This window comes from Meriones unguiculatus, chromosome 17 (assembly GCF_030254825.1).
Source record: "Meriones unguiculatus strain TT.TT164.6M chromosome 17, Bangor_MerUng_6.1, whole genome shotgun sequence".
NCBI lineage: Eukaryota > Metazoa > Chordata > Mammalia > Rodentia > Muridae > Meriones > Meriones unguiculatus.
The window spans coordinates 13,104,787-13,111,338 of NC_083364.1; the positions used below are offsets into that span (position 1 = coordinate 13,104,787).

Sequence of the window (6,552 nt, forward strand, 5' to 3'; positions counted from 1 at the left end):
ACCTAAAGTGGGTTAAAGTCATTGAGCACGGTCAGTAAATGCTGGCTTCTTGATCTCGGTAGAATTGAACCTGAGTCACCTGTCTACCTATCCATCCATCCACCAATCTATCTATCCACCTATTTGATGTGTTTGTGTGTGCATGCTGTTGGGCGGTCACATGACAGCCCATGAGACTCACTTCTCCACTACCGTGTAGTTTCTGGGGGACTGAACTTAGCTCATCAGCCTTGGCAGTAAGCACCTTTAACCACTTAAGGATCTTGCCAGATCAGCCTCAGGAAAATATCGCCATTTCTTTGATCTTGTATACAGCAGTAGCCAAAAAGGAGAACATTTGGTCCCTTCTGTGAAACTGAGTTGATGGAGCCACCTTATCAAGTGCTGTACATATTCACTCTTAGGAACACACACTTACAGTTAGGTATGATTAACCTTTATCATTCATTAAAAAATGAGCTTTCTAAAATATTAGTAAATTTCCACTTTAGTTCTGTTTTGAAGTATTGGTACCAGTGAAGTAACATTTTTCTTCTTTGAATCTTTTCTTGTAAAGTTAGTCTTCTCCTTTTCTAAAATGGCAGGAAGCTCCTTCCAGTCCTTGATGAAGATAAAGGGGGCACCCATGGCCTTGAGTAACTGCAGAGGAGCGCTGTGGTGACTGGACATGTTTCCACAGTAGCCAGCTGTCATCACATCTTCTACCACAGGAATGGAGCCAAACGAGCAGGCCTCATATATTCTGTAACACTCTGTGTTCACTCCTACAGGACACAAAGTGAGGTCACTCTGAAGCAAAGCATCTTGGTAATTCTTAAGACTTTCATTTGTCTCCTGAGGCTACCACCTAGGAAATTAAACAAACAACAAAGAAATCCCTGTAAAGTTTTACTTTCCTATGGCATCTTTTTTGAAGCAAATCTTTTAATGTCATTTATCAAAAATGTGAACACATCAGAGAGATGATAAATATGAGAGGCATTGAAAATGTTGGGCCAAACACATTTCTTAAAACTTCTTTAAGGTTTGGGGGTGTGGGTATAGCCCAGCTGCTAGAACTCAGTCCTAGTATTGATCATCATCTATCCATAAACTGGGTGTATAATTCCCTAATTCTACAAGTTGGGAGGCATAGGAAGAATCAGGAGTTTAACATCATCCTGGGCTAAATACCGAGTTTGAGGCCAGCCTGTGCTACGTAAGACTACCTAAAAAAAGTTTTTTTTTTGTTTTGAACATTTGGAAATAATCTGAACATTTTATTACTTTATATTTAAAAATATCCAGTGATCAATCTTCGAATGGGTAGTATTCATTCAATCGTATTTCCGGAGTGCTGTGTCCTCTTGTCTTACTCTGATGCAGCTGTGCTTTATCCAGTGGTGGGCATTAGGTCTTTGAGTTAAGTCAGGACATTTTCTAGAAAGTCTGAAGCCCCAAGAACTGGTAGGGAGGCCAGCAAGGTGGAAGTAGGGGAACTTAGGTGAGCAGTCAAAAACCATAAAGTCTGCTTACAGAAGACTCAACTGTAGTGTTCTGAAGAGGGAACGACATAAGCAATAAACATTTTAACAATCAATCTGGCTGTGGTCTTGAGAATGGAATGAATATATAGGCCACATACATGCAGAAGCTGAGCCTGGCATTCTTTTCCATTTGTATTCTCTTAGTGAAATAAGCTCCAATCTCTAAAGGGAGACTGAGGAGGTGTCAAGAGTTTAGGACAGAAGGTATAAAGCAGTCTTTGAGGACGAAGGGGGAATACTTTAGGAAATATAGGAGTGATGGGTTCTTCAGCTTTCAGACTGTCTAAACTTATGCACAGCTGCGTGAGTATGGCTATGGGGTGGGCAGAAGGGGAGACTAGACAGGTAGGGCTCGCTAGATGGGGGAATTAGAAAGGGGAACATATATGCAGGGCTGGTTGACTGTAGAATTTAAGCTGTGTAATTCAGAAGTTGATACAGGAACAGGAAGAACAATCTGGGCATAGTAAAAACCATGTTGTAAATTCCAGCTGAACTGTGGAGTCCCATTACAGAGAATGAGTTGGAATGGCAAGATAGGATGATTACCAACAGAAATGCTAGAATTCCAGGTCATGGAGAAACCTTGTGGTATGTGAAATGCAAGTGGTCATTTAGGAAATGACCATAACAGGAAATGGCTGATCGAAGCCTATGATCTATGAAGGGGAGAAAGGAAAGAAACCTTATACCAAGGTGATAGAAGGATTGGCTAGACTTAGAAGTCACCAAGAATTCAGACAAGACTGGTGTCAGCCAGAGGGGCAATGGAGCTCCAGTCTTTAAGGAATCAGGGAGGTAATGTGAAGGTGAAGGCTCAGGGCTACAGAGTTCCAGTTACACACACTGGCATGAGACTGAGAACTGGGGTTCCGGGTGCAGAAGGACAGAATGGTCTAGAAGCAGCAGGAGCACAGAGGGTACTACCTGACCTCTAGCTCAGCTCAACCAGAACCATTTTATTAGTGCTTGTCCTCCAGTAAGACTTTGCTCTCTCATACCACCTCTCACTCACCAGCCCTTCAGCTGCTGTGTAAGCACCCCCCTGCCTTATGTCCTTTGCCTTGGCTCCCCTCTCTAAATGGACCCTGCTGACTCTTGTGCCCTCTTCAGGCCTGTATATAATATAGCCCTCCACCTGGTGCTCTCCTTCGCTACCTGAAAACAAATGTTCTACCCTCCACCTCAGTCCTCTCTGTGGCCTTCTTGTCTTTAATTCTCTTCTCACACGTCATTACCATCTCCTGACACACACTGTTTTACTTGTCTCCTCCAACAAGTGCTATGAGGGCACTGTTTCTGTTTTGTTTTCATTGTTTTTATGAGTAAGATGGTTTTTGTCATTTGGCAGTTGTTTGGTAACTCAGAGTAAATGAATTTAATACAATTACATTAACAGTAATTGTTAATACATTAACAGTAATTGTATTAAATTCATAGTAATTAGTGATATCCATCTAGAAGGCAATTTCTGTCACAATTAAAAAATAAATTTCTAGATCTAGAAGCATATGTTTTAGGCATCCATTCCCTGGCCACTCAGCTTTATACTCCATGTGTTTATTTAATAGCAAAAGAAATTATTGCAAAATGACTTTCATTACTCCATCAATACTTGCTTCCTGATTATAATGGGAAAGACTGGAGAAAAGCCAGTTCCCTAAGTTTTAGTTACTACTGTACCTTTAGACAGGAGGCTGGAATAAGCAGTTACCACTGTTTCTCTGGAAACCTATTTGTACACAAGGTGACATTCAGATTGGAGAGCAACAGGAAGGAACCATGCAAACATTGAACTTACTGCTCTCTTGCAGAAACCCAACAAATTTTATCACTTCCATCTTGTTTCAAAATGTTCATTAGTGCTTGTCTTGATGAGTTTTCATAGACAGTTCCTAAAAAATTACATATGTAGGGCCTCTCATCATGCAGCATCGACCAGCTGGCTTCAACCACGGGAAACTTTCTGTATCTATAAAAGCAAGTAATGAATTACTATATGGTAGGATGCCCCTCAGCTTGGCTTGTTAAGCCATCTGTTAAGGACAATGATTTCTAAGCACATTGTACACCATAGACATAAACAGTCCTATTTGTCCACTAAAAAGAAAATATACTGTTATAATCATGATCTCTGAAGAGTTAATTTCAAAAAAATTCCAAAGAATAAAACAATGAATAAAACCTGTGTTGGTATAACATTCTTTTGAAATGTATACACCTTACCCTTGTTCATTCAAATGCTGATTCCCCCCCCATCTGTCTGGTTTCAATCTGGATATTGCTTTGTGATACTTATTTTAAGCATACTGTCTCAACTGTGTGCAAACATCCCAAAATAAAGAAATTAGACACAATATTGAGCTGAAAGGAGCCAGAGGACAGGAAAGAGGGGAGGAGCCAGAGGGCAGTGGGAGGAGAGGAGAGCTAGGAGAGAGAGCTGGAGGAGAGATCTTGGAACTACGTGGAGATGGCCTGGACATAATATTTCACAAAAAGCAAGTATAACATGGGAAATCTAAATGTTAGGAAACTATGAGGGCTTGGATGTTTAGGATGGAGTAATTATTGCCCAGCACTGTGTTCTAGGTTAACTAAATAAAGCCAGTCTCTATGTGGTGATTTGGTTATACAGATGTTAGGACTATCAGCAGTTTACTAGAAGATATATTAATCACTGCTTACAACAAACCTGTTATTCTACAGAGGGGGCTCATTCCATGGGCACTGGTTTGCATATAAATGTGTGCCTGTAGTCTATCCTGTACACAAGATTATTATGGCATTTTGGGTCAAATAACTTTTTGTTTTAAAGAGTGCCATACACTGCACCATGTTTAATAACATTCCTGGGCTCTACCCCCTTGACACCAGTTGTTATAATTCCCCCTCTTCAGTTGAGACAACCAAAAGGTTTCCGGATGCTACCCAATGTCTCCTCATCGGGAACAGGGTGAGGTTGGCAACACCAAAATGACTATGCTTCTGTCTTCTATTAGGCGAGTAGGTGATGTCATACAATGTGGAAAATGTATAAACATTTCTACAAATACAGGCTCTTTTCAATAAATAGATTTTTCTGAAGGTTGGGTGTACTTACAAAGTTTTTGAAATTTTAAGGCTGGTCCCAGCCTAAACCTGTTCGCCTGGAATGTTGTCCACATAGGGGTGGGAATACCTGTCCCTGGCATTTCTCTAGTGACATTTGTACAGCTAAAGCAGTCTGAATTCAGACATGGTGGTAACCAGTGACATAATAACGAATGTCGGATTTAATTCTATCAGTGAGATGATTCATTTCCTCAACAAATATCTGAGTACCTATTGTGTATAAGCATTATTTTAAAATTTACTTTTTTTAAATTTATGTGTATATTAGTATATTTGTGTGCCTGCTTGTCTCCATGTGTAGCCAAGCACCCACAGAGTTCAGAACAGGGATTCAGAGCCTTGGAACTGTAATCACACATGGCTATGAGACACAGCATGTGGGTGCTTAGAACTGAATCTGAGTTTCCTATATGAGCAGTAATTGTTCTTAACTGCCCCAGCCACCTCTATAGCCCATTTCTACAGAACTATTTTAAATCTGGGAAGAAAACTCCTGACCTCAGAAAGTTTATATACTACTGAGAGCCTATCTCTTACTATTAAAAATCTATCCACAGAAAGTTTAAAAAATGTTTTCCATTTTTTTTAAACTGGAGGATGATTATATATTGAGGATCCTAAACTATCATTTAATTAGCCTCTGCTTTTACGGTTGAGATTAACATCAAGTCAGCCAATCACAAACCCAAGGGAAGTCTATACAGTATATAAAAATATTGCCACAACAGTATTTGTTTAAACTAGAATTATGGCTCTGTCTTTGTTCATTCTCTGCTAAACCTCTCTTCAGGGCACTATTAAGCTTAAATTTTTATCCTATATCCATTTTTAGAACAAACAAGTACTCTTCATTTCTCCTCAGAAGATGGTAAAATACAACAAAGTAGTTACTATTGCCACTGAGGCTCTAGGCCACTCTTTTTGATGGTAGGAAAGATAGGCCTGCCTCATCACCAGTGAACCTACTGCCATTTAAAACACCATCTTCATGTGTGATGCATTAAATCTACCACTTTCTTTCAAATATGCAAATATTTCATAATCAAATATAACAGTGTATCAGAGGAAAAGATAACTGACTAGATTTGGATTTCTGCTTAATAGCACATGGTGAGGCTAAAGTCATAAATTCTATTATGCCAAATTGTCAAGCACATTACTAATTATCTAAGTCTGTATAAAATCTACAAACAAATTTGCAAATTCCAAATAAATTCAAATTCACATTATGAGTTTAAAAATAAAATAAAATAAAACACCATCTTCCCTGTTCTCTTCAGAACACCCGAGGGATGCCTTTCTTATCTTGTACTTACGTTGCTACAGCTAAAGGCCACTGGAAAACATCTGCGCCATTGATCCAAGGGCTGTCGTATGTTATGAAAAGCAGGTCCACAAAGCCTCCATTTCTTTTGAGGAACTGCATTATCCAGTCATTGTCACAGTATTCATTTCCAAGCAAGACAACAGCCAGATGCTGCAGTTTCTGGGTTTGCATTAAATTCTGTGCATAAAGTAACCACTAGGTGGCATGGGAGATCTTTGCTTTTTCTCTTCCTTTTAATACAAGGACCACATTGTCCACGTCTATGGAGAAGTACCCTGGAACCACACCGGGGCCAGTGATGAAGCTGTTGAAAACAACACACCACAAGCAAGAGATAAACAAAACTGAACAAAGAAAATTTCAATCATTTTATATAAAATCTAGAATAAGATTTAATTAATATTCTTGTTGGAAGTGCAATTTGTATAATGCAAGTTCTTCTGAGCAAGTGGGACAGAATAATAGAAAGCTTTGGATGTAGAAATTCAGCTAGTATATGAGAGTGGACTCTCATTTCTTCACTGAAGGCAAGGCATTAAGATACAATGTAAAGGAAATCATCAAGCTTCAGGAGATTCTGAGCATAAT

At 39.4% G+C, this 6,552-nt stretch overlaps 1 pseudogene; it reads right to left on the bottom strand.

Annotated features, from left to right (window-relative positions):
• Positions 1–455: 455 nt before the first annotated feature.
• On the bottom strand, positions 456–6,171 carry LOC132648544 (ribitol-5-phosphate xylosyltransferase 1-like; annotated as a pseudogene).
• Between the last annotated feature and the right edge of the window lie 381 nt (positions 6,172–6,552).